Raw genomic sequence first — 25,353 nt, forward strand, 5'->3', positions numbered from 1 at the left:
TCCAAGTCTAATTACCCGAATGATATGAGTGAGTAGTGATGAATGAGAATGTGTGCTGGGGGGGGGGGCGGGGACTGTGGGGGGGTGAGAGGGGAGCATAGTTGGGGGGATTCTGTTCTTGTTGCGGCACTGCAAGACTGAGGAAGGAATTTACCCGCTCGGGTATCTCCCGTGACATTTCGTGTAACGGGTCTACCCTTCCTCAGGACAGTTTCAGCAGAGCCATTGAGTAACGCCTGGCAGTTGGAACTCTTACCCGCCCTATCATCACAGACTCTACTTAGTGTGACTCGCTGGTGCTTGAGGCTTCTAATGGTTGTACTGGATGCTCCTACGGGGCTCATGTTTGTACTGCTGCAATTATGCCGCTTGTTTTCCTTTCTGTCTGTTCTACCTTTGTTTCTTTTTTCAAATACAATAAAACCAACATTTACAAAAAAAACTGCTTCACAGTGCCAAACTCCCTCCGTGCGGCCTGAACGGCAACCGTGAAATCAGGGAAGAAAGCAAGCATGTTCCATTGATGCTCTATCTTCCCCTTCTCTCTAGCCAGATGCAGGATTGTGTCCCTGTCCCTATAGTTCAAGACCCTGGCTATTATGTGACGGGGGAGCTCCAGGGATAGCACGAGCAGCCACGATAAACATATTAGACAACTGTTCCGTGCCAAAAATGTCTGTGATGAGGCGCTCCATGTAGGTCTCCATTCTGCCCACATTCGTGGACTTCGACTATCCCATAACGTGGATGTTGTTGCGTCGGGACCGTGCTTCTAAGTGCTCGTTTTTCACCTGTATGAGAGAGAGGACTTTTTCAATATTCAGAGCTTTTTTCGTAACAGTGGACAGGCCATCCTCTGCAACAGAGACCCTCTGTTCCACTTCCCCCATGCGTGCACTCTGTTTTTCTAACTGAGAAGACATGTGAACAAGTCTGTGGTTGACTGCTGCCATAGCGCCTTCTATTGATTGTAAGGTCCGCTGCATGGCAACTAATGGGGCCTCCAGAGTGGGGGACCCATCGGTCGCCGCATCCACCTCCAAATCCGAAGAGGCCCTCTGTGGGGTCTTATGCGCTCGATTGGACTCAAAAGAAAGTTTAGGTTGAGTCCTATCCGATCGACTCATGTTCGCAGTCCGTGTCAGAGCAACCTAAGCAGGGAAGGAGAAAGGCGGAAACCGGCAGCCTCACGCTCAAGGGGCCCTTCCGGACCACACCTCACCGCCACAGGTATGGGGAGACCGCTCCATCTCACACGGAACCCCAACTGTCGCACAGCACCCCCAAGGAACTCTCCCACGTAGGAACAACCACAGCAGGTCCAAAGCACGTATGGAACTCCCCCAGGCCAGACCAACAGACAATGCAGCCAGAGGTGTCCGATAGTGTCTAGAAGTCCAGCAGGCTATTAGAGATGGTGCACGTCTCCTGGCAGCCAGGGAGGGTAAAGACCAGAAGTGACAATATGAGTCCAATGGTAATGCAGTCTCAAAAGCAAGGCCACAGACCAGGGGACCATCAGCAGGGGAGGAGGGAGGCAGCTCTTACTGAAATCTGTGCAGCCCCATACAGCGATGGTCCGCCGCTAATGGCCCCACAAATGAAGAGTCCACGTGGCACAGCAGCACCCAGCACAAGGAGGTCTGAGCCCCAGCAGAGCAGTCAAAATCCTGAGCGTCTTCACTGGGATAACAAAAGTAGCTCACAGCACACTATGTCCGCCGGGGGCCCCGCAAGCCACAGACCTTACAATACCTCGGCCTCCCCACTGCCGCCACCTTCAGCCCCACACCCGACAAAGCAAGCCAGGCGCAGCCCCGGTACCCTGCCCGATCCCACCTCTGCGGTCCAAGCCAGTAGACATGCTGACCCACTCACCGCATCCGGTGCCGGTGGGCACCATTGTCAGGGACTCTGGGGGCTGTACTCCTCCGCCTCACGTCTTCGCCTCCCACTGCAGGCCTCCACGATTACCTCGTCCCCGTAGTCCAGAGGTTCACCCGCACACCTCTGCCAGACCGGGATGGCTCCAGTCACGCCTCCCGCACCAGCCTCAGCTCGCCCGCAGCTAGCACCACCGTTGCGGCGCCCTCCGATACCCAGAGGGGACGCACTCACCACCGCTTGGTCGGGAAGGCTCAGGCACGCCTCCCGTATCAGCCGCCACAGGCCCGCAGTTGTCCCAGCAGTTGCGGCGCCCTTCTACTCCCAGAGGGGCCGCGCTCGTCTCCCCCATAGGTCGGGAAGGCTCCAGGTACACCTCTTGTACCAGTAGTGATATGGCAGCAGTTATCACCTCAATCACGGCACCCTCCGATACCCGCCCACGCAGGCGCCATGTAAATCCCCTGCAGTTCCGCCGTTCAGCGGCCTACAGTAGCCCAGCGGCCGCCAGATGCCGGCACCGCCACGAGTCGGGCCAGAAACTCGAATCACTACAGAGGGCACATTTTAGGCACTCCAGATCATCACAGGAGCCGATCAGGAAGGCACACCAGGTGTTTAGAAGGTGCCGGAGCACAGGATGTGGCGGATATTAGTCGGATGAATTCTCGGTCATGCAGAGCCTCACAGCAGTGCGGCCATCTTGCTGTGCGCCCTCTAGCGTCCCCCATCATAATAACATAATTGGTTACCAATATTGAGTCCTCAATCATCCTAGTTCCAGCACCAAAGGTTACGAAGCTGCTTGTCTGCTTCCTAGCTCAAGTCGATTCAGTTTGCAACTTGTACTAGGCTAGCCCTAGAGGCATTCTGATTTATTTTACTTTAGCATTGCTTATCATCATCATGGTTTCTTATTTGGCAGTCTTCTTGTGTTCTGTACTTCTACTACTCGTTCCCTAGTCTGTCTCATTTTCTTTTTTTTCAAAGGCTACCGTCAGTGTCTACTACTACTCCAACCACCGTGGCACCCTGGAAAACCAAACCATCACCATGCAGCCATCTCCTCACCTAAGTACAAACATCAATCACAGGTAAGAGAAGAAGTTTGAGGAAGGCATAATGTGTATACTATGGAAACTAATTAATTCACACACCCACACCCTTCCTAATTCAAACCGGTTTTAGATGCAGACTGCATAGACTAGGAGAAAGATTAACAGTACCAGTAGTGAGGATGCTGCATCCATCTGTTGGTGTGTTACACTATTGGTGATTTCAATCCAAAACTGGCTGCGGCGCTGCAGCAAAGGACGCAGTGTGAAGTAAAAGAGTAACCCTCCCACAAAAAGTTTACATCATATGTAAACTATAAATAATATATTATCCTAACAAATAAACTAACTCAAATGAAAAAAACACATCACCTGAACCACCCCTCTCCCTAACCCCAACCAATGTCCATCATTGAGAGTCTAATTTCACTAAATTAAAATGTTGATAAAAAAACACATTTTCCCCAATGCCCAATTCCCACCCACCAAAAAAAAGATTTAAAAAGGGGCAAGGTACGGAGGTCTAGAGGCGGGCTCACCAGATCTTCCTCTCCAGGGTGTTTATCAGCTCCTCTAGGTGTGCCGCCATTCAGAGGAGCAGGCAGTGCTGAAATGCCTTGCAATTGCATGAACAAGGGTGAGCAGCAGTATTTAAAGAAGTGTGGCGGGGGCTGCCAGATCATGTCGTCATACTACTGGTGGCACTGGGGGCAGGCTGGCGTGAAGGGCATTGGAGGAGGCTGCAGCTGCTGCCACTTCCTCCTCATCCTCTGCCAGTACCACCAGCAGCCGACATTTGTCACAGATTTCCTCCAGGTTCTATTGCCGAGCTATGGAACCTGGAGGCAATGGGTGGTTGTTTTTGGTTGGGAAAGAGTAGCTATATCAAGAAAGAAAAAAGAAAATTGTAACCAATACTCTTAGCAAAACATTAACACGAAATTAATTATACACATAAAATTATAGTGGCATAGTAGCACTAGCAAGCACAGTATATGACATTTGTGGTATTTTCCCTCTACCTCGGCCTCTAACATTTGTGGGCGTTTCAGGCATTACTAAGCACTATGGAGTAGACAAGTCTTCTTCTTCTCTCTCTTGTTTAGCTGAATTAACCCTGTAGGCATGCTAGCACAGTCAGCTTGCACCCTAAGCAGACATCCTTGTGTTGCAGTCGCAGACTCATGATACTTTACTACTGTCTGCAGGTGGCGCAGCTGTAGTCTACTACTACTAAACAATTGTTACTTTTTCTATTATAGCCATACTCCGTTAAATCAATGGCAACTGCTCAATTTCACTTTCAACCTGACTACTACAACAAGGCAGATGATATCTGACATGAATGATTATATATGGGAGGACTTGAGGTACTACTATTGTTTGATTGTTTAACCATGCAGCCGATAGGCCACCCATGGCTGACACAGTTGCAAATACATAGGTAGGGAGTGAGCCTCGGAGTCGGAGGGAAGCAATTGATAATTGGTGGGTATGGGCAAATACATTCACAATATATATGTTGTGCTTGCAAACTACTGTGAATCAAGGGAGTTTTCTGAAATACAACCTTGACTCAAAAACCTAAAAAAAACAGTCTCTTCCCAGCAATATTTTCAATTTATCATTGCATTGCTCTTCTAGAATTTTCTTTTTCTTATTCTAATTTTATTATTATATTCACCCTTGGCTTTTTCTCCTTCGGCATGATTTATTTTTCTTTTACATTCTATTCATCCAGTGGCTGTCTCCACCTGTGCTATGATTAAATACCATTCAGTCATCCATCCATTCAAAGTAAACATGGCTATCATTCTTCTTAATCTCTCAACATACCTTTCACCAACAACATACATTTGTCTTTTTTTTAAACCACCACCCATGTGTCCGTACTTGCCTTTGAGTGTGACCCATCAAACCCCCCGGAGGATTCCTATCACCCATACAGTTTCACCCACCCAGGCAGGCATCCATTCATTTACCTTTTACCCATCCTTCAACCACCTATGCATCCTATCAGCCACCTATGCATCCCGGGCCCCCTTCCTTCACCCAGGCATCCTTCTCTGCCAGTCATATATTACATGTCATCTGTCCTTTCTACTTCCATCCATCTTTTCATTTTCATACAACCCATCCACCAAAGGCATTTGACTCTTAGGGGCCTGTTACGATGGCGGGCGGACAAAGTCCACCTGCCATCGAAAGGGAGCCAGGGACCAACCGCCAAAGTTGTGGCAGTCCCTCCATGTGTATTTTGCGCCTGCCAAACTGGCGGCGCATCCTGCATTTTTTACATTGCGGCAGGTGGTGCTGTCAACAGCACCCGCTGCAGTGTAAAAAAGCATATTGTGCATTTGCATGCACAACATGACAGGCACTGCGCGGTACCTGCCACCTTGTGCATGCAAATGTAGGGGGTAGGGGGTACCATAGTAACCCCCATGTGCACCCAACGGGCCACAAAAAGCAAGGCACTTCTCCACCTGCATCATAATATGGATGGCAGTGTCTTGCAGATACCGCCACCATATTATGGTCCTTTTCTGCCCGGTCGATAAGTTGACCAGCGGAAAAGAGGCAGACAGTCTTTCCGTCCGCCGCGGAGCCCCCAGCCATACTAATATGGCGGGGGATCAATCAGGCATGGATGGCGGGCAGATCTTCCCCACCGGGCCAGCAGTGGCTACCGCCGGCCCAGCGGGGTGGATCTGCCCGCCATCCTAATCAACCCCTTAGTCTTCTGCATAAAACTTTCAAAGCTAAGTTGAAGTCAGATTGAATAGGCCATTAGTTACTCAACTCCCGCTGCTAATGCTATTGCTAATGCTAAGTAAAGGGTGCCTTCTTCAACCGTTGTTCACAACAACTTAGTCTCTCTCAACAGTACAGTGTACACCCTTGCAGCGAGTGTGTATTGTCAATAAGTAAGGAATATAACTTACCATCACCCACAACTGCTACTGGCTCACCCCTTGCAGCTGCTGCATGTGCTCCCTCCTGGCTGGCATTGCCTTCCCCACTGGCCCCGGGACTGGTGGTCGGTATGCCTACAGAAAATATTACACATTTGTAGATGCTATATATGCCTCCCCCAATTTTTTTTTCACTAGCAAGATTGACTATACAATACATACATACACCACAGACATCACTAATACAAATGGGGTACTTGAGTGGAGTGGACAGTATGTCCTATCCTATCAAAAATATTATAATATCTGGTTGGGCATATTATTGGTGCCAATTTTCAAAACGCCGCTCAAAAAGAGGACAACCCAAAGGACTGGACTCAGTGGCTGGAGCTATTGGTGAATCTGAATTTTAAAACTTTTTAAAAAGAAAAAGAGTGGCCAACTGGGCGGACAATCGGACATGAGGTCTCTTGTGTCCTCTCTCTTGGTTGGAAAATTCATTGTACCCTCATACTCCTCATACTTCCTTCCAGCCATGGTGCATGGTAATCAGTTGTTCACAATCAAACGCTGCTAATAAAAATAGTACTAGGCCTAGATGAGAAATAGGAAAAATACACCACTTTCAGGTGTGCAACGAGACCATTATTTCATTTACTGATTGAGCATAAGAAAGAAAGTAAAAGAAAGCCTTCTAATCTCAACAAACATATGTAGAATACCTCAGTTGGGCATGCAATCTGCACAGCAGAGTAGTAGTAGTAAAGGTCGTACCAATGTGTTCTCTGAGTCTTAAAGTAGTACCTCCACTAGGCAGTCCACAAAAGAGAGGGAAAGCTGACTAAAAAAACGGAATAAATTATAAAGCAAGCTACAGACAGACTAATAGTAGTACAAAATCAGAGGCAGTTAGATTGATGTAAAAAAAACAGACACTAGAAATATACATAACTACGCTGGTAGGTAATGCAGGGAAAACAAGAATTTAGAAACAGATATATCGAAGAAGATTTGGTAAAAAATGGAATTAGGAGACAGAAATAACAGTTAACAAAATAAGGTGCGATAAAAGTTAGGGAAATATAATTATTAATATTAACAACAGAGGACTTACTGGGGGCAGCAGCAGAGCCATCTGTAGTAGATGAGCAATCTTGGGAGGCACATCCAGCTCCCGCCTCAGCAGACCCCGTCGTCTTCTTGCTCCTAGATGCTGATCATGTAAGACATAATAAACAGACAAAAATTGATTGGTGTGGAACCAATAATAAATATTTTTTTAAATGCTCCAAAAAGATTTTTTGACAGAAAACGGCAATTGCAATAAAATTGACCTATCTAATCAGATCAACTAGTAGTAGTAGACCAGTATCGCAGTCGTGGACCGTCCTATCTATTAATTATTCCACTGGTCCATTCCAAATCCAGAATCCTAAACCAAGTACCCCCAAGCCCACCTATTCGAAAGACTTTGGAATGATTTGCCAAAAATTATATTTGCTTCTTCTAAGTTCCAATCTCATTTGCAATCATCAATGAATCAACTCCCTTTGAAGGGCCAATTCAGTAAGTCTGCATTTATTTTAGTCCTCAAAATGCATAAATGGACGCATGCATATTGCATACACCAAATTGTTGGTTGGTTGCTGATGCTGAGTTGCTATATAATTCACTGACTAAAAAACTACAAAAGGTTCTACTAAGGAGTCTGCAGCACATGACAGAGGACGCACCATGCAAGTAGGGAAGAAAAAAATTATAAAAACCATGTAATAGAAAAACAATACAATAACACAGTAAAAGTAGAAAAAAATGCAAAATATACACTTAGGAAGAGATCGAGATAGATAATGAATAAAAAAGATTTTTTTTAAATGTTTTAGAAACAAAGGATTGAAAAGATATTGGGAGGATTCAAAACAGGCCCAAAACCATAACAACGAGTAGAAAAACAAGATGGCCGCGCCCATTGGCCAAAGTGTGGTGAAGTTCACTCGATATTTCCTCCTGAACACGTAATCCGCATTGCTGAACGTCCTAAACATCTCAAAAGCATGCGGAATAAGCAATTCCGTATGCTCGTGGAACTCCACATAGCGTTGCAGAGTTTTTTTTACCACTTCGCGGAGTTCCGTGTAATGCGGCTATGCAAATTCTGCCCGGGCTTAGTTTTTTGTCACTTTGCTGGGTTTTGCGTAGCAGAACTCCATGATCTCCACCCAGTCTAAATTACCAGATAGAGCAGAACCTTGAAAGCCATCTTGAATAGATGAGGTTAGAACTCAAAAATTCTTAATCAAAGATTGAGAGGCATACATTTTACAAATTTCAGCACCCGTTCTCTTGCGCGGGCAGGGCTGCGTCGGCCGTTGGACGTGCACAGCACTACGAAGGTAGTGGTCCCGACGGTCAACGGCCGAAGGCAGCAGGGAAGAGGTTAATGAGGACTCATATCAGCATATGAAGGAGACGTTGATAGAAGGATTTGGACTCACTGCTGCCAAATATAGATTGAAGTTTATAGACGCCCATAAAGGTTAAAAAAAAAACAGACATGGGTGGGCTTTGTAGACTCTTCCTTCAAAGCACTAGAAGGCTAGATAAAAGACAATGAGGTGGACACTTATAATGGTCTGTATAATTTAATTATGAAGGGACATTTATTAACTACTTAAACCAAAGAGAAAATATATCAGCATTTAGTGGATTCTAAGTTTTCTTCTCCCTGAGAGCTTGGGAGGATAGCTGACAAATGGTTTTAGAACCAGATAGTCCAGAAAGATCCATGTGGGAGTGACCAAAGTAATGGTTCTCAGAATTTATGGCAGAGGAAGAAGGTGACCAACAAACAAGAAATAAAGAAATCGTTTTCTAAATGCCCCAAAATACTTTCCCAGTACAGAGGCAAAGGGTACCAAGGTTAGAATTGGGATCCAGAAAAGGGTTCTGGGTTTTGTCATCACTGTCATCAGGCAGGTCAGAAGAAAGGAGATGCGGCATGCTCCTAAAAGTCCCCCAGTGGTTAATAATCAAAGGAAATAATGGCTAGCATCGGAGTGAGATTAGAAGTATACAATGAATCGGCTAGAAGATGCACAGAGGCTACTTTAGTTTCTATGGGTGGGGTGGGGTGGATAGTGAAGCCTTGGCTGTCTTACCTCCAAGCTTGGAAAAGTAAAGACAAAGGCCAAAGATCAATGGGACGGAGGTAGAAGCTCTAATGACACAGGTGCCAGTGTTACTATGGTGGCAGCTAGACTGGCTTCTATAGACTAAATGTTGCCTGGTGTTAGTGACCAGGTTACCAGTGTTGACAATGAGACTAAGCCTCATCCAATGAGCTTAGAATGATAAGTGGTTACTGGCCCTAAAAAGGTGTTTGTGTCCCATACCATCCCAGTGGATTGTCTGTTGGGAAATGATGTCTGCATGAACTGAGGTGGAAAAGAAGGCTATTGCAGAAATTGCTGAGTGTCCCTGAGTGGGTGTGTGTTACTACCAGAGTACAGGCAGCATGTTAGGGAAGTCATGACAACCAGAGAGGACCTATGCCAAGGGCAAAAGCAGTGCCCTACTCTTGACGGCATTAGACAGCAAGCTACTAGGCAAGAAGAGGATGATGTAATTGGTACCTACAGGGTCTACTGGGATGATGGGCTTCTGTGCACTGAGGCCAGGGACCACAAACCAAGGGCAGACAGGAGAGCGGTGATCCCCAAAATGTACAGTGAGTTCATCCTTATCTTTGCCCATGACTTCTCCTTGGCTGGACATCTAGGGCGCACCAAAACTTGGAACAGGTTGGTTGCCTATTTTACTGGCTCCAGATGTCCAAAAATGTTTTGGCGCTGCTGTGTGAACTCCTATGCCAGCGGCAATACAGGCGCACAACTAATGGCATCCTTAATTCCAATTCTAGGGGTTGGGACTTTGAGAGGGTAGGGATTGACATTGTTGGTCCTCTTGTCCCTCAAACTGCATCTAGGATTAGATTTATCCTCGGGTAACTGGACTTAGGGCCAGATGTAGGTCGCCCAGTATCGGTCGGTAATGGCCAAAATTACCGAATTTTAGCCGTTACAGACCGGTATTGGGCTTTTTAGATGTAGGTGGCATTTTGTAGGATTCGGTATTTTACCGACTCGTTAATTTAAGGATTCGGTAAAATACCGAATTCTTAACATACCGATTCGGTACAATACCGAATCCAGGATGTAGGGAGCACTCAAGTTAGTGCATTCCTCAGTTAAGGATTCTTTATTTACCACCAACTAGAAGTTGGTGGTAAATAATGAAAACCTTTGAAAAAGCATTCTTTTTTGCTTTTCCAAAAGTGCCATGTTGCAGACATACATGCCCTTAGGGCATGTATGTCTGCAACATGTGCGCCCATACACAATTGAGGGGTGCAACAGGGTGTCAAAGTGACACCCTGCCACCCTTCAATGTTTCCCCCTTTTACCAAATCGGTATTTACCAATTTGGTAATTGACATTCATTCCTATGGGCCTCCAGGCCCATAGGAATGAAAGGCAGTTACCGAATCCGTAAATACCGATTCGGTAATTACCGAAACGTACCAATTCGGTAATATTTAACGGAAAATTACCTACATCCCATTTACCTGTTCTTAAATACAGAATCGGTATGATTCTGTATTTAAGAGTCGGTAAACTGGAATTACCTACATCTGGCCCCATGTCACTAGTTACCCAGAGGCAATTCCCCTCAGGACTGCAACTGCTTCTGTAGTAGCATAGGCAGCCCTCCCTGGCATCTTAACCAGGGTTGGGTTTCCTAAAGAGGTGATCTATGGTAGAGGGGCTAACGAAATACCTGCATGCCTAAAGGTTATATGGGATGAATGTGGTGTGATATGCAAGTTCACTACCCCATCACACTCAGATTAATAGTTTAGTTAAAAAGTTCAACAAAGCCATAAAAGGAGTAATAATTGACCTCTTTGAAAACATCAGAAGGAGATGGGATGTCCCATTACTTTGCCTAATGTTTGCCTACAGAGAGGTGCCACAAAAGGGAGTTGGATTCTGCCCTTTTGTACTTTTGTTGGGCCATCTTGTAAGGAGTACACTGAGTCTTGTAAGGGAAGAATGGGATAGTCCTCTCAAAGAGCCCAAGCAGGCCATAGTGGATTATGTAAGAGGCCTACGTTCATGTATGGAAGAGTATATGAAAAGAATGAAAATGTCAAAAAGGAACATAAAGGCCAGTCAGGAGTTTATGAAGCGCTGGTATGACCAAAAGTCAGCACTGGTGGAAAACTAACCAGGTCAGCTGGTGTGGGTGCAGGAACCTGAGGTTCCCAAGGGACCTCCGGGCAAATGGACTGTGGACTATCTAATCTTGAAGACGAAGAGGGATGTCACCCACTTGGGTGACGTTGGCACCGTAAAGAGACCTCATAGAGTTCGCTGTGTAAATCACCATAAACCTACCAGGACAGAGCTGACATTACCATGCTCATGGCCACTATGGAAGACTGGATGAGGAAAGGGAACCCCTCCCTGACCTGCTGTAAAAAAATGGGTCAGTTGAGGGCATTGTCTGTTTGTAAAATTGCAATTTGGCTACAGGCAAATCCTAGGTCGGACAACTTGGTGTATACATGATGTGGACACTGGGAACAGATCCCTGTCAAAAATAAGATTTGCATATAGTAGGACCAAGTTAAGGCTTGCAATAAAACTGGGGTCAGCAAGATGTTAAAGCTTAGGGTTATTGAACCTTCTGACAGTCCCTGGTTAGCCCAGATATACTGGTGCCCAAACCTCACTTCAAAGGTGGGTAACCTGAAATTAGGTTCTGTGTGGATTACAGTGATCTCAATGCAGTTACCATAACTGATGCTCACCTCTCCCAAGAGCAGATTAAATCATTGACAAGCTGGGTGCAGCCAGGTTTTTTAGTACCCTTGACTTAGCATCAGGATACTAGCAGATTGGACTCACCCAAGGAGCGAAGGAGATGTCAACATTTTTGACACCTGAAGGCCACTACCAGTTTAGAGTGATGCCTTCTGGATTTAAATATGCACTACCTCCTTCCAGAGGTTGGCGTATAGAGTCCAGTGATGTCTAGATGACTTTAGTGCAGCATATCTAGATGCTATAACTGTTTTTAACTCCACCTATGAGTATCACCTGGTCCACCGTAATGAAGTGTTACATGCCATGTTGTCAGGGGCCTCCCTTAAATCCTATATGTAGAGGAAATAGGGGTGTGGGAGCTGGTGGCCAATAGACAGCTAGTTCCTGCTGCTAGTCTACCTCTGAGGTGACCACATCTGCTGGTGTAGGTCACCATTTCTACCCAGAAACCTCTATTCTGCCACTCCAAAAGATGGCATACATCAAATGTTAGTGCACAGACCAGGCTTCTAACGCTGGAGGTATGGCTGGGGGTGTACACATCCTTGCATAACTTATTTCAAGCCTACCCGGGTGAAAATGTGCCTGGGCTAGGGGAGGGCTATTTCCTCCACTGGGAGTCACCCTGGTGCATATCAGAGGTGATGTAGACTTTGAAGCTTGCCGTCTTGATGTACCACTTCACTAGACTGCAAGAAAGGAGGGAGGTGTTACCTTCTTCCTCCCCAAGCCTTTGTTCCTGACTCCTGGTAGTGATCACACTGCCTGGAAAGAGGTCAGAATTGTGTCTTGGTGGCAGCAGTGCAGGAAACACGATTTTTCCCGCCAGAGCACAGAGAAGTCCCCGGCAACCAGGTGGGCATCCTCTAAGGTAGTCATCTGGGTGCATGCCGCATCACCCAGGGCATAAGATACAAGTCAGGTGTGAGAAAGCAAGCTGTTTGATACAAAACATGACATATTTTGGGGGTTAACATAATGGAGCTGCCGACCTCAAGAATGCCCAGGTAGCAGCCCATATTATCCTACAGACCGCTAACACTTACAGTAGTTTCCATTGTGGAACACTGCTATAGGGACATAAAGGGTTGTAATTATATGTCCTCACCTTTGATATACTGCACCCTGCCTCCTGGGCTCAGGAGCCTTTCTTACGGCTGACTAACATATATTAGAAATAGTGTGTTGACTGTGCCACACACGGTGAGGGCACAGTTGAGTTTGAGTATTTTGCACTGTCCTTGCAGCCTGCGATGTTCGGCCTGCTGTCAGTAGTTTACTTGGGTTAGTCAGGAGACAAAAGGCCAGGCTTCAGCACTGGGTATCCCTTTACCACCTATGTCCTAAGGGGTAAAGTCTTTCCCAATGTGGGATTAACAAGTTGAGCATTAAAGCTTGGGACACTGCACAATCAGTTGGGTCCAGCCAGCAGACCCCAGTGCACTATCAGAGTCATAACATCAGCATTTGGAGCAAAAAGTAGGGCCGGGGATGACCAAATACAAAGGGCACTTTCCTACATTACCAGAATAAATAAAACACAAAAGAATCCCTAATCACTGGAAAGCTGCTGTAGTGCTTTGGGATTTTATAATGGCTAGTGACCTCCAAATATTTGCCACTCTGCAGTGTAACTCGTTAGTGGTTCGTTTTGTAGTGTGCAGCACTTTTGGTGTCAAGGGGTCCTTTGGTGTGTCACTAGAACACTGGTGGTTCCATTACATCAGAAGTATTAAAACTTTGGGTTTCCACGGCTGCCTTCCCAGAGGAGGGAGGGAAAGGGGGGGTGCGAATGCCTTTCAAGGTCGTACCATGTAACAAAAGAGCGGTATGAATAGGGAAGTAATTATTTTCAAATTGTATTGCACACTGTATAAGATAGGCTGCTCAAAACTGATTTAATGTTTAAGACTAAACAAGTGTTTTCAAAGTGCATATTACAGACACAGGTAAACATGTATTTTTGTGTCCATTAAAAGTATACTTTCCAGAAGTCAGTTGATAACACCCTTAAATGTATTCTCAAAAAGAATAAACATTTTTAATCATGAATATTTTGTGGCTCTATTGATAAAACCTAAATTGACTCAATCAGGCTGTCAATCTGATAATTAACCCAATGCGTACATTTATATTTCTTTCAGGTAGCAGCCACCCTGGTGAGAAGGATCTCTTTCCAGCTTTTCTCTTATGTTTACACAAAGGAGCATATAGCCTGATTTGGGCCTTGGGCCTAGGAGTGATGGCCCAGTGGAATAGGTAGAGGAGACACTCTGTTTTGCAAGTCTTTATGGGCCATATTATCAAGACCGGCGATAAAATGATCGCCGCTTTAGCAGTAGGTAATTGCCTCTAAAGCGGCGATAATGGGCTTGATAATATGCCCTTGTGAATTTCCACAGAAGCCCATGTTGTGGTGTTAACATCTATGGGAATTCTCAAGGGCCTATTATCAAGCCCATTATCGCAGCTGTAGCGTCAGTTTCCTACCGCTAAAGTGGCGATAATTTTATCGCCGGTCTTGATAATATGGCCCTTTGTCTCATTGGTTCTGCTTGTGCAGTGCTACCAGGGCCCATATGTCTGTGGGGCCAACTAAACCCAAATTATGACTGTTTGGCTATCCTTTCTTCATTGCAATGCATGGCTCCTTTGAAATGCCAGTTTTGCTTTGGGTCCTGAACCAATGGCCTAAAATTGGGGAAAATTGAAGCAGAAGAGACACCTTAACTTGCCCTTAGAGAGACAGCACAGAGGGGGATAAGGCAACATGGAGTTTCTTGTTTTTAAGAAATGGCTGAGGAGACTGCCTGCTTTGCTAGTCAATAGTTATCATTAATGAAATAGATGCAGTGGCACTGGTGCCCAGGATTTTGAGAGACCCAATGCCTCTTGAATGATGATTGTGTTACTCTACAAAGGCGGCATGGGATCTCATTTTCCATGTATCAGGGCAGAGGCAACCATTGGAGCAAAGAAGGGGCAACACGTGAGAGCTCATTTAGTTTCTGAATGAGGCAGAAATCTTGTTTCCAAATTGAAGTCATGGCTAGGTGTTGTGAGTAAGTGGAGGAAGAGGCTGAGGAGGGAACTTGCAGCTATCATTAATGCAGTAGGTACAATTGCAATGAGCCCAGGAAAGGGATTATGGAGACTAGTATTTTTTGATCAATTTCTGTTTTTGTTCTATATATTTTCTCTTTTATAAGTTTCACATTTAGGGGGGACATTTACCAAACATTAACACAACGCAAGGCATCAAACAATGTTGGTGCGCTGTGTGAAAGTGAGAGAGCAGAAATGCTCCATAAATACAAAGTTATAGAGCAATTCTGCTTTCTCCTTGTGCTGGTGCACTGTGTGTAACTGTGCCTGCATTGCAGGTAAGATTGTTTTTGTGCAGCAAGGGTCTCCTTCCCCCACAATACACTAATTGGAGGCATTTTCCTCTTTCTATGTGTGCTCAGAAAGTAGCACATGTGGAAAGAGGCAATCATAAGGATAAGTACAGCTATTTCTCCTCATTATGCGTCACTTTGGAAGACGTAGCATTTTGAGGAATTTCCAGATTTACAAATCTTTTGTAAATCTTGGAGAGCGTCAAAACCATGGGTGGATGCATGGGAATACCTATGCTCCACCCATGGAACGCCTCCCTAATTGAACTGCAACATAGCTCAGCAAAAGCAGCTGCCTTGCATTACGTTTCTTTGCAAAGCCACTCAAGGCCACACAAATCAGGTCTTGTGTGGATTTGTAAATATTATTGAAGCCTTTATGTCACCCTTGTGTCTCCTAGCATGATGCAAGGACAATGGAAAAGCTTCATAAATATTAGCACGAATGTGGATTATCAGCTATGGAAAATTGTCCCCTAAAATGATGTCGGAAACCCCAACCCCTGCACTCAGCTCATCCTCTACCACTTCCCCATTCTTGCTATTACATGTTTGAGGAGGCCCAACTTCAAAAACTTTACTTAAGGGGGTTCAGAGCAAAACAGATTTAAGGCCTCTGCATTACATCATAGCTAATATGATGTGATTTGTGTCTGAGTGTGTTTCGGGTTATTGCGTGTGGGCTTGATGACTGGTGCTGGAGAGCATGAGTGGTTGTCCTTGCTTTCCTTGCAGCTTCCATAACACATGCTCAATGTAACAGATTGGTGGTGCAATGCCTGGTATATTTATGGTTTATTGTGAAGTGTTATGTAAAACTCTATTTTTAGTGTGTTAAGGTGTAACGGACAGCATAGATTATGGCCTGTGCCTGTCTGCGTGGTACTGGTGTTAAGATGATTGCATGTCAGTGTGCTTAATAGTCTGAACCTTTTTTTTTTTAATTAAAGTGCAATTGGGGACTAACACAATCTCCTACAGATTTTGATTTCATGTTGATAATTTGGTGGTGCTATTCATGAGTACTGTTTTGTGTTGGGTCAGCTACATTTGCTCCTACAAAATGGTCTGTATTTAATAGTGATGCTTGGCATTTCAATGGATATATGTGAGTTCTATGTGTGCGTCTAGCTTAATTTGATGAGGTTAATGAAGGGGTACTGAGGGATATGGCGGTTGTGTATGCTATTGAAGGTAGCACCTGTATCAGTTTTGGTGCTATGTTGGTAGTGTGAGTTTGTGGTGTTGGTGGGCATCAGAAATGGGATTTCTGGTTGGCTAAGGTATACATCCAAGCTAGGAAGAACCCATCACTCTAGTCAGGGTAAGCTAGAAACACAAATGAGATAACCTAAACTCACCATCTGGTAGCTTGGCGCTGAGCAGGCAGGCTTATCTAAAGAGGCATTGTGTAAAGTATTTGTGCAATACACACACACAATAACACAATGAATACACCACAAAAATACCTCACACATGTTTAGAAAAATAGCTTTCTCTATTATTCATAAAACGAGACGAAAAAAATAAAAATCACAGAGATACTTTTCAAGATATGCTTCTTAAAAAATATCTCATTACATGAACCATTTATAAATTGTGCTCAGAAGCACGTGTGCCTCTATGAGGCTCAGGCCAGCAAGCTCATTGGTGGAAGTACGAAAATCCCCGGCAGGGATTGACAAATGAACTGTTCAAACGTTGGAGCAGGAAGCTGTGCTCTAAGGACTCTTGAGGTAAGTTTACGGTGTTGAAAGGGGGTAAACTGAGGCCCCAAGAGTGCCTCACCCGGACCCTCATGCAGTGCAGCTCCATGGACCACACAGGTCCTTACAATCACTGTACTTCTTACTGTAAGAAAAGCAGTTTGCAGGTTGGAATCTACTGCCTGGGAGCCTCTGCAAGCTATCTTCGTACAGCACTAGTATGTAGCGAGCAAGCACAACAGCTTCTCTCTAGCACATGCAAAAACAACAGTTGATGGATAGAATGCAGAACAATGTCATACATTCACCCCAGTACAGAGATCTGGGCCTAAATCCATCATTTTTTTGCTCAACACACCACCCCAGTTCAGACATGGCCATATGCAAATCAGCCTTGATCCTGTGCCTCATGGGAAAAGTCCAGCCCGAACTGCCAAGCCATGTCTTCCCTGGACCGGAATCAAGCATCCTAGGACCGGTTTCTGGCTATCAGCCGTCTTCAGCCATGATAGCTTGACTCCAGTGACGTGGAGAGCACGGGACTCATGTCTGAGCATACCCGTCCCACTCGGGGTGACAAATGCAAAAACAACAGTTGATGGACAGAATGCAAAACAATGTCATACATTCACCCCAGGACAGAGATCTGGACCTAAATCCATTGTTTTTTGCTCACCACACCGCCCCAGTTCAGACATGGCCATATGCAAATCAGCATTTGCCCTGTTCCCCATGGGAACAGTCCAGCCCGAACTGCCAAGCCATGTTTTCCCTGGACCAGAATCAAGCATCCTAGGACCTGTTTCTGGCTATGAGCCGTCTTCAGCCAGGATAGCTTGACTCCAGTGACGTGGAGAGCAAGGGACTCACGTCTGAGCATACCCATCCCACTCGGGGTGACAAATGCAAAAACAACAGTTGATGGACAGAATGCAGAACAATGTCATAAACAACGTATAATATATACAATTAAAACATATACTAACATACATGAAAAAATGTTAAAAAATGATGTGATATTTATGTAAACTATATTCATAATTTCAAAAGTGTTAAAATCAGTATTCCGTACCATAAAATCGATATTCTAGACAACAATATTCTTACACACAATATTTCTGCATGACGATATTTTTGCCTGGCGATATTTTGAATATGATATTTTGTCTGCATGCCCTCCCGGGCCATGCTCCGGTGATGCTGCAGTGGGGAAGGGTGGAATGGGCCTGTCCGTTCCTCTGTGGCAGCTACGCCCGAGACCCTTAAAGATACCTTATTCTGAGAGGAACTCAGCGATGCAACAGCCCAGTTCATCATCACAAACTGGATGTCCACAAGGAAGAGAAGTCTGGAATGGGATACATTAAAGGTGTTTTACCATGGGGAATGCCTCTCTAGAATTGGTGGAACTCAACAACAGATTGAAAAAGACCTTACAGAGGTGGAAGAAACAGTGGCAAAACAACAGTGGTCATGTACCATGTCAGAGGAGCGCAATGAATCTCTGACACAGGCTTATCACCTAGTCGGAGACATCTGGGATAGGCTGTACTGCCTGACCAGTCACGTATACTGGCAGTTGCTGCATCACAAGGGAGATAAATCTGGGAGATTGCTGGCAGGGCTGCCACTGCCGGAGCACCCGCCCCATATCCTATCATTGTGGCACCCCGACAGTTCAATTGTGTCCACTCAGGCTGGAATGAATATAGTGCTATCAGATCTTTTAGTGGGAGTATACTATGCCAGCCCCCACCTGTCCCTAATAGCACTTCAGGATTTCCTGGCAGACCTAGAACTTCCTGACCTCACTGAGGCCCAGAGCAAGGGTCTTGATGAAGACCTTCTGCAGGACGAACTCCAGGAGCCGGTCGGAGCTATGGCATGTTGCAGAGCACTCAGCTCAGATGACTTACCAGTGGAATACTCTCAGATGTTTGCAGAACTCTTGCTGCCTCACCTACTGAAGACCAATCAGGAATCCAGATGCGTACGTCTCCTGCTGTGCTCCATACAAAAAGACCAGATTGTGTTGCTTCCAAAACCAGGTAAAGACCCGGAAGACCCCAGCTCATACAGACCTCTATCTATGCTCACGGTGGACACCAAAATATTAGCTAAGGTCCTCATGATGTGACTGGGACGTGTCATGACTTATTGTGTGCACGAGGACCAGTGTGGCTCAATGCCAGGCAGGGGGACACACATGAATGTACACAGAATCTCTCATTTACTTCAATCCACATCGGGCGCAGGTCAGGAGCTCGATAGGCGGTAATCACACTCAATATCGAAAAAACCTTCCACACTCTGGAGTATATATTTGTCATGTTGGAGAGGATGGGGTTAGGGCCAGTGTTTAGATCATGGGTCCGATTGCCTTATGCCCACCCAATGGCATGTGTTTGCAATGGTGCCATGGTTTCTGAAACCATATCAATAGCTAGAGGAATGCGCGATGGCTGCCCACTGTTCCAACTTGTTTTTGCTTTAGGTGTGCAGCCCCTGGTACAGTGACTACGATGTGACATGGCCCAACGGGGTGTTGTGGGAAGCCTTATGCATGTGGTCTCCCTATAGGTGGATGACCCGCTGGTCTATATTAGCAACCCGGAATGAGCAATGCCTGCATTTTTGGAAATTATGACAGCTTTCGTAGCGGTCTCCGGCCTGCATGTCAGCCAGCAGAAATCAGTTCTCCTTACTCTGACGAGCTTTGTGAAGTTAAATGCACCTGCCCTGCCTCAGCTAGGGCTTGTCTGGGAGCATAACCATTTTCACTATTTGTACATACAGATAGCTCATAGTTACACTGATAATTATAATTTATATATGGACACTGTATACTTGCCTAGAGAAACCAATCCACTTTTGCAATTGACTCCCGCTGTCCATCATGAGTAGGGTGGCTCTAAGTTGAATGGTACTCCTCCCTCATTGAATCTGTGTCTTACAAAATTCTATGTGCCACATTCCACTGGTCACATTTAGCAAAGCAAACAGACTCCTTATATCCCTGATATGGGCAGGCCAGTGGAGTAGAGTGAAGGTGGACATGCTGAAACTAGACATGGAGCTGGGGGGGTCTTGGCATCCCAGACCTGCATATTTACTGTTTCGGATGAATGCTGCAAAATGTTGCACAATGATGTGCAGAGGACCCGACCAGGTAAAAAGCAAAAAGCCCTCCTTGGGAATCGGATGGGGTAGTGGACCTTGCCAGAAACCTGATGAGGGGGAGCAGAGTTCCTATCAACACCACTTTCATATGACCTCTGGTCCCCCAAGTATGGGAACAGGTGGTCATGCTAGTGTCTGATGGGCCCCTACACAAAGCTACTACAACTGACATGGTTGTCAGGCTTTTGACAGATACAGGCAGTGATGGACTTATCTCAATGGAATGATGGGTGTTACTCTACAGCTGCAGACCTGTATAAAAATGAAGTTTTACTAACTGCAGATGAGGCCCTGGAGTGTTTTCAACTATCACCCGGCAAATTGCTGCAATCCGCCATAATCTCCCGCACAGTCTCAGAGATGTGGCCATCCTTTTGCATGGGGCCAGAGGAATGCCATACACTGCAGCTTCTATTAGACAGTGGCACATTCCCACCTATACAAGGCTGTAAAACTGGATCGCAGGGTAGACACAAAACCGAATCAGGAACTGTAGTCGAAGGCCATACCGCTAACACTCACGGACGTGGAGTCACAACGGGCTTATGTGCAGGTGTAAAAAGTGCCAAGTAATTCTTGGTTTAAACTTACATAGCTCTATTTTATCTACTTCGCACTTGCCTCAGTCCCAGAGACTACAGAAGATTTACACAGCACAATCATCTGGGTGGCCCTCGCTGAGGGGTCGATTCAGCGATATTCCTGCACATGATGTGGGAATGTGCAAAATTAAAAGACTATCGGGCCAACGCATTGAATGTGCTGCGTGAGTTTACAGGTGTGTAGATGGAGACCTCCATCAAGCACTGCCTCTTAAGTGTGGTCCCAATACCAAAAATGGGTCCAATATGCAGTATAAATTTGTCCTATTACGTTTGGTTCTGACAAAATGGTGTGTCGCAGTACACTGGACCCAGCTGCACCACACCCCATAGGAACAATGGGGGGAGACCACTGTGAGTGGGGGACAGCTGAGGAGAGGAGACTTAAACTGGTCCAAACCGATGAAAACGGTTGAACGTGATCTAAGGATATTGAGCAACATGCAAGACAGCTGGAGTTGAAGGAACCCCAGCCAACTACATTCACTGGTCACTCACAAGATGCAGAAACATGGTTAACTCTGAGCATGGATGGTTGCCTTAGTCACTTGAAAAATGCATGGGGGGTCAATGTGGGTTGAGACCTTATGCAGTTTAACTGGAGCTGATGTGCTGAACAGAGGGGGATGGACAGTACCCTGAGTGAGCTCAGCATGCACGCCATGACCAACACATCACACACCTTCCATGGGTGGTATCTGTCCCCCATGACCAGGAGCCTAAAAGGGCATGAAAAGATGGGGATGGTGGGATGGTAACCCCCTGGCCCTGTACGACGAGCATCACCGAATGGCCCAATCCAGACAGGAATATACTCATGTAATAGCCAACTCGCCTTCAGCCAACATCCATACCCCTCTCCCTGTATGAGCGGATACTAGATATAAACCTCCCAACTACCTGCTGCCAAATCTATTTCTATTGATTGTTATTCTTTTACTTTTATGAAATTCATTGAAAATCATTAGCCTCTAGGCAATGAACTTTGTTCCTCTACTATCAATCTGCTATGTATGCCACTGCCTTTGTGAATTGCTGTGAGATCATTTCATAAAGGAAAGTTAGAAAACATCTAATTCACAGGTGAATTTTGATGTTTGCTAAGTGTTTAGGAAAAATTATTTTTAGAAATGTACCTTTTCCGTTTCTGAAGCTCTTGGAGGCTAATTTGCATTAGCCTGCTGCTAGCTGCCCTATCTATAATCCACCTAAATGAAAGAAGTGGAAACTGCTCCCAGACCAGAAACTTTGTCTTGGAAGTGGGAAGGTGTTTCCCCCCTGTCAGGCAGACTAGTTGTGGTGGGCCCAGGCACCTAATTTACTCCTGAGGGGCCTGTCCAGTCTTAAGTAAATGTTAGGTGACACCTCCAAAGGCCCAATCTTTTGTCTTCCTAAACATACTGGCACAATTTCCAGTGGCAAGAAGGCTACACCAGAACATGGGACAGATCATTACTCTGACCACACCAATGTGTGGGCATACAGGGTTTGTACAAGGCAAGATGGAATTTTTCATCTTGGATTTGGAGAATGAGTAGGTAAGTGGGTAAGAACTTTTACCTCATTGGTTAGGGAGTGCCAAGGACTCAGTCCGACCCACTAGCTATTGCCAGGGAAACATGTGGTATCCCAAGGTAATATCCTGGTTCTGCAGAAGATCAGAAGGGGCCTGGACCTGCTGTTTGTGGCCTGAGAGGAGTCCTGAATGGCTGGATTCACTCCCTTTTGCACCCAGGGCAAAAAAGGGGAGCCCAAGTGTCAATTGGCTGAAATCCTGTATAGCTACAGGTTTCCTAGCTGCAAGAGGAATTTTCACCTAAAGGCCATCTAACCAGTGGCAAGTGGACATGGACTGGAATTAGCTGTTGGCCTTTGCTTGACACCTAGAGAGTATCCAGGTACATTTTTCTGAGGTCTTGTGGGCCTTTTATGTGTACCCCAGTGGTTGTTTCGGCAGCAAAATAAAGTATGGAAGCTTTAAAAACATTTCCTCCAGAGCCCAGATCTTCAGGGGGACCTGACAGAAAAAGTATCCAGCTGGCAGTCCTAATGCGTCATACTGAATTGTAGCTTCCTCCTACTTCTGAAAAATGACTACTTTCATTGTACATTGAGATTCAGAACATTGTCAGTGAGAAATCCTTAAAGAACCACCTTCAAGTTTCCTACCTTTGGTTCAATGGCAGCGGCTACAGTTTCAGCATCAGCCCATCCTGGGATAATTTATCTTCTAAAAAGTAACAAATTCCTTTTCTGCATTTGGATGTAAAAACCTACAGAATTCCAAGATTCATCTGCCCACTCCTAGCTTAACTAATGCTGGAAATTGACATATCTGGGGCTTAACACGGTCTTTCTGATAGAGTCTGCCCTGCTCCCAAAGTTCATGTTTGGATTTTTGGAGACCCTGACTGGTGACTACATTTGGCAACTTTCTGCACTTCTGCTTATGAATACTAGCTCTTTTCCTGACAATTTAAGTAGCAGAAGCAGCAGCAAGTGTTCGTTTCTAAGAGGGGAATGAAAAGCTAAACCACCACTCTGAAAAAGTGCCTATATTGGTGTGCTCAGTGTCAGCCCATTTGTTTGTGGGCTGATGCTGCTTTTTTTCTAACAGTGCACACATCGACACTGCTGTTCAGTGCCCAGGGGATATGGCTTGACCCCTTAAACATGGTAAAATTAGATAACTCCTTATTGTTATATGTAGCTTCCCAAATGCTACCAGTGGAGTGCAGCATATATCGCGCTGTTCACTAGGCTGATAAAGAAAACACAGATTCAGGACAACCTTTGTTGCCAGACTCCTACAGCTTTTAAACCTCCATGTAAACTTGTCAACATAATCCTTTTTGCCTAGAAAGAAGCCTACCTTTAAATGTCAAATAAGTCACCCCTAAAAAGTTCTTGTATCTCACAAGCTAGGATTCCTAGCATTTAAAAAAGGTACATGCAGGAATTTTGTATTGGCATGTACATCAAACGAGTAGCCTTCAAAACCTGTAAAAGGGCATTAGCATAAATCTTCTATCTTTGTTTTGGGACAAGCTACTTGATTGATCCAAACTCTATTTTACTATTTATTAAAAACCCAATTGACTCTCAAGCAGGCTAGTTAGCATTAGCCTGCCAGCAGCTGGTATGACATTGTTCTGCATTCTGTCCATCAACTGTTGTTTTTGCATTTTTCACCCCGAGAGGGACGGGTATGCTCAGACATGAGTCCCGTGCTCTCCACACCACTGGAGTCAAGCTATCATGGCTGATGATGGCTGATAGCCAGAAACCGGTCCTAGGATGCTTGATTCTGTTCCAGGGACGACATGGCTTGCAGTTCGGACTGGACTGTTCCCATGAGGCACAGGGTCAAGCCTGATTTGCATATGGCCATGTCTGAACTTGATGGTGTGGAGTGCAAAAAAACGATGGATTTAGGCCCAGATCTCTGTACTGGGGTGAATGTATGACATTGTTCTGCATTCTGTCCATCAACTGTGGTTTTTGCATTTGTCACCCCGAGTGGGACGGGTATGCTCAGACGTGAGTCCCGTGCTCTCCACACCACTGGAGTCAAGCTATCCTGGCTGATGACGGCTGATAGCCAGAAACCGGTCCTAGAATGCTTGATTCCGTTCCAGGGAAGACATGGCTTGGCAGTTCGGGCTGGACTGTTCCCATGAGGCACAGGGTCAAGGCTGATTTGCATATGGCCATGTCTGAACTGGGGTGGTGTGGAGTGCAAAAAAACGACATTGTTCTGCATTCTGTCCATCAACTGTTGTTTTTGCAGCTGGTCCCTGTCAGTGCTTTATCTTAAACAGGTGTAAACAAAAATTTCAGAGCAGAAACAATGGCTTAGGCAGTTTGAAGGAGGGCTAGGTGTGAGGTATATAACTTTTATTAGTTCAGGAAGAACAGATTGGGAGGGTTCTGGAACATTATTATCCCCCTGGATGCTATTGACGTGATCTCTACATTGAAAAAGCCAGGTGGTGTGTACATGGAGGTCACATCAATCAATCAAGGGAAGGGGATTTTTCTGGTCATTACACAAGAAGAATTCTCTCTGCCATTTTTTAGGTTGGGCTCTATCTGTTTTTTTACTTTGTAAGAATGATCAGCATGTATGTCACACCTATTTTATTACAAAGGAAGTGAAACTGAAATGAGCCCTTCAACTCATCTAACTTTCACTTGTGTCTCTTTTCTCTGGTGCATCCTAGACCCAGCAGCACTGATTTAGATGGGAGAGGGACCTCCCCTTTCTGAGGGTAACCCTCCCATGTGGTTTCCTGCTTGAGCTTCAAATTCAAAGACTGATTCCCACCTATGAATCCCCATCACTAGAGATATATACTTTTCGGGTGGGAAGCAGCCCCTGAGCCTACTGGAATTTCCTTCCTAGCCACAGGAAAATGTAAATTGAAACACAATCAATGGTGGGGCGTCTCACCCTGGCAAAGGGCCATACCTCCACTCAAAAAATTGCCAATAGAATACTTCTGCCATCTTTTTAAGGCCACTGGTTTGTTCCATTTCTTCTGTGTGCACTAGGCTCAGCCAAACAATTTGGGTACTGTTTTTTTATCTGGAGAACTGTGGAACCTCTGTGTGGTAGGAATTTTGTAGATTCCTATAGGTTCTTGTCAAAGTGTGAGGATTGCAAGGACTCTAGGGTAAAAAAGAAACATTGTGGGATCTGTTTGAGTCACCACCTTTTTCTCC

Source organism: Lissotriton vulgaris, chromosome 5 (assembly GCF_964263255.1).
Source record: "Lissotriton vulgaris chromosome 5, aLisVul1.2, whole genome shotgun sequence".
NCBI lineage: Eukaryota > Metazoa > Chordata > Amphibia > Caudata > Salamandridae > Lissotriton > Lissotriton vulgaris.